At 43.6% G+C, this 4,149-nt stretch overlaps 1 pseudogene; it reads left to right on the forward strand.

Moving 5' to 3' along the window:
* The first annotated feature begins 2,785 nt into the window (after positions 1–2,785).
* Positions 2,786–3,734, forward strand: LOC134387350 (cholinephosphotransferase 1-like; annotated as a pseudogene).
* The last annotated feature ends 415 nt before the right edge of the window (positions 3,735–4,149 follow it).

A 4,149-nucleotide genomic window follows, 5' to 3' on the forward strand; every position in this document is an offset into this window, starting at 1 on the left:
GTAGAATTTGGCTGTTCTTGGATGCAGGCAAAGTGATTTGTGTCCCCTGTGTTTACCCATTATGATCAAATGGTGGGTGGAACACCTTTTATTGTCTTTATCGGCCATTTCTAGTTATCTCTTGTGACTTATGTATTCTTATGTTTTGTTCTTTTTAAAAATATGCGATCTTTTCATAGCTAGGTTTCTAAACAGAGCCGTACATTGGCTTCCTCAGGATGTCTGATGAAACAGCTTTGGCACAGTGACAAATCCGTAGAACAGTTCACTTGAACAAGGCACACAGCTGTTTGTCAGTCTCGAAGGGATTCATACATGACCTATAGGAGATTATAGTGAAAGTCTCAAGGGTGACACTGGTGAGGACTCCTCAGTTCCCTGCTGGTGTGTTTCTCTACACAAGGGCAGAGCGTAACTCACAAGTGTCTATGGAACAGGCTAGAAAGGATGCACTAAACTGTATGCATGTAAACTCACTAGCAAGGGACCTCTGAGCCTTTTCAGAGAAGAAAATTAAGATGGTGTGGCAGGAGGAGATAATTATTTTCCATGAATCTCAAATAAAATCTGTAGAAGAAAGCAGGGTCTTAAGATTGTCTATTGCAATAATCAAGGATGTGTTTATTATAAAGTGGCTAAGAATTCTGATGGTACCAGGTATTAGCTATATGACTTTTAGAACATTACTCTATATCCAAAGCCCCAGTTTGCTCATCTGAGAAATGAAGGTGACAAAAATAATCACCTTAGCAGGTGACTGAAAGTATGTATTCATTTAACACTGGACTTTATTGTTTTTCTTCTTGTAACTATCCTCTGGAGAAGGTTTAAGATTTCAGTGTGAGTACCTGAAACATTTGTAGCAACAAAAAACTCTTTGGGAAATGATCTACCCTATACCACAGTCTTACCTGAATGGAGTCATAAAACTTCAAAGTGCTCCGTGAGGAGAAAAGGAGTTCTTTTTAAAAAAATTTTTATTTATTTATTAATATTAATTTTTTTTACTTTCTATGATATTGTTGTGGAGCAGTTGGGGGGAAAGGACAGAGGGGAAGTAGAGGGAAATAGGGTGGGAGAAGGAGGAAGGATGAGGGGTGAGGCTGAGGCCTGTGGGACCCCCCTCATTCCTGCAGGGGAGACCGGGGGGCTTCCAGCTGTGGCTTGGTCATAGCTGGGCTGGGTGCAGATGTCAGGGGGTGGGGAGTGTAGCTGAAGTGTAGCTGAAGCCCTTGCCCCCCCTGCCCCAGCTTGGGAGCCTGCGGTGCTTCTTGCAGCTGCTCAATGGTCATCGCTGGGCTGGTTGGAGGTGTCAGAAGGTGTGGTTAGTGCCCCAGCCCTCTCTCCTCCCTGGCTTGGGAGCCCAGGGGGCTTCCGGTCCTTCTAGGTTTTATAGGTGTTCTTTGGTGATGTGAGACCTTTACTAGTTAATATCAGACTTTGGCTCTGATCTGTGGATGTTTTGTGTTTTCTTCCAGTTCTGTGTTGGATTATTTGCTGTTCCCACCACTTAAACTCTGTGCTGGAACTAACTTGTTGTCCTTTGCTTACTTCTAAGATGGGGGAACCTCCTGTGGGGACCAGCACTTGAGTCCTGTGGTTGAGCTAAATTGCTGCTTTGCTGCTGATTCCCTGTGAAAGGCTTTTTGTGCAGCTCAGTTTCTAACGGTTGACTTTGTAGGTACTTGTGGGTCCTGTGAGGTCTGGTGCACCTGGGTTGTGTGGAAACTCTGGTCTGGGCCTGAGACTTCTCTGAGAACTGCACCCCCTGCAGTTCTGCATTCCTGACCAGTCTCTACTGAGTGGTCCTGCACTGATTGGGGGGCAGATCAGCTGTCCTTGCTGTCCCCAGTGTTCTCCTGGTGGGCCCATCTCCCCCACTGCCCATGCTCCAAACACTTCCCATGGGATGGGCCATGAGCCAGTCCCTTGCAATGACTCACTGGCCTCTGAGTGGGTCCTTTATTCAGTAGTTGTGGCTCCTTGCTCCTATGTGTGTTCTCGGGAACACTGTTAGTGGTCTTGCTGGCCCTTTTCTCCCCTGCCACCTCCAAGCACGTTCATCCGAAGGGCCCAGCTGTGGCTTTTGCCAGCTCTTGCTCCATGAGCTCACCAGCTCCAGCCTTGAAGCAGCTGGGGCTTGAAATGGTCGGAGTGGTCCTTTCTTTCTCTCATCGTGGCTTCTCCTGTCTTCATGCACTCCGTAGGTCTCTCCTCCTCACCTGAGCTCTAGTGGCCCCAGCTTGGCTGTCATTGCTTTGTAATAGCTGTAAATTGGCAGATTTGTGGGAGAGACTGACACTGGGGACTGTCTATTCTGCCATCTTGACTGGAAGCAGGGAGAAAAGGAGTTCTATGATCAAACTAGTTTGGAAAACACTGAACTTGGCAGAGTTAAACAGGTTTTTCCAAAGTTTTTGCTCTGCTGATATGTGTGGACTTGCCACAACATAGCCACAGCGATATTTTTGAGACTGAAATAGGATCATGTCACTCTTTGATTTAAAACTTTTCAGTGGCTTCCCCTTGCCCTTAGAATCAAATCTGAACCTCGTGCATTGACCTTGACAGCCCTATGTGGTCGATCCCACAGCCTCTCCAGCCTCACTCTGTGCCAGTCTCTCTTTGCTCGCTAATCTCCTGCAACATGTGTCATTTTGATCCCTAAGCAGGCCAAGTCCTTTTCTGCCTCTAGGATTTGCACCTCCTCCGTGTTCTGTCTGGAGCAGTACTGTCTTATTTTTCAGGTTTCCAAGAGACCCGCCCTGACCACCCCATCTAAACGGCTACCAAGGAGGCAGCTTAGTGGACGTACGTTTTACTTGTTTGGATTGGGATTCTTTATGTCCAGTCACTGGATGCTATTGATAGGAAACAAGCCAGAAGCACAAACTCTTGTTCTCCTTTAGGGGAACCTTTTGACCATGGCTGTGACTCTCTTTCCACAATATTTATGGCAGTCAGAGCTTCGACTGCTGTTTGCTTAGGAACTCATCCTGACTGCTCGTTTTTCTGCTCTTTTACTGGGATGTTATTGTTTTTTTGAACCATTAGCAGACATGTTTCAGTTGAGATTTGGAAAAGTGGATGTAACTGAATCTCACGTAGCTTTGGTGATTGTCTTTGTGTTGTCTACACTTGGAGGATCAACAATGTGGGACTGTCTGATGCTCATTCTAGAAATAAAATTGAAGATCTTTACAGTTCTTGGTATAGTAGATGGAGTGATATTTTCCTGTTCAAATTATTTCCATGTTATTCTCCATGGTGGTGTTGGCAAGAATGGATCCCCTATAGCAAGCACCAGTGTCTTGTCACTTGGACTCCACACAGGACTAATTATTACACTGGCAATTATGATCTATGAAAACTAACATGTTCCAAAAGCATCCTTGCCTTTCTACCCTAATGTTTGGGTGTGTCTCTGCTAAAGTCACACAAAAATTAGTGATAGCTCACATGACCAAAAGTGGATTGTATCTTCAAGATGCTGTCTTTTTGGGACCAGTTCTTTTGTTTTTTTAGGCCAGTATTTTAATAATTTTTTAAATGAATATGTTATTCTGTGGATAGCAATGGTCATTTCTTTGTTTGATATGATGATATACTTTAGTGATTTGTGCCTGCAAATTTCAAGATGCTTTCATCTAAATATCTTCAAGATTTCATGTCATCAAGCACCTGAATGGGTTCAGGTTCCTTTTTGAAAGAGTCGTCAGAATAACGTGGATTGAAGAGGCCTTCAAACAACTTGCTGTCTCTTGCCGCTGCTGTTTCATGAAAGGAGGTATTAAACATTTGTTTAATTTTTAGTTAAGAGTTATACATATTCCACCAAATAAAATACTTCAGTGCTAAATAAAATAAAATAATAAAATAAAATAAAATAAAATAAAGGCAACCCCTCATACCTAGTTTATTTCCCTTAAGCGAGCTCACAGTTCAAATGCAGACTCTCCATGTGCATTGAAAAGCACAACATTTTGGGCTTGTTTTCCAGATTTGCCTCAGTTCTCTCTACTGGCAGAGACAATTGGTCTTTATTCATCAAGCCAATAATCGTTTGTGTTTTCAATCATTATTTAATGTACTCTGGAATTAACTAGGGTTGGAATATGCATAATGGCAGTACGGACGTGTATAAGACAA

The sequence above is a fragment of the Cynocephalus volans genome, chromosome 10 (genome assembly GCF_027409185.1).
Source record: "Cynocephalus volans isolate mCynVol1 chromosome 10, mCynVol1.pri, whole genome shotgun sequence".
Taxonomy (NCBI): Eukaryota; Metazoa; Chordata; class Mammalia; order Dermoptera; family Cynocephalidae; genus Cynocephalus; species Cynocephalus volans.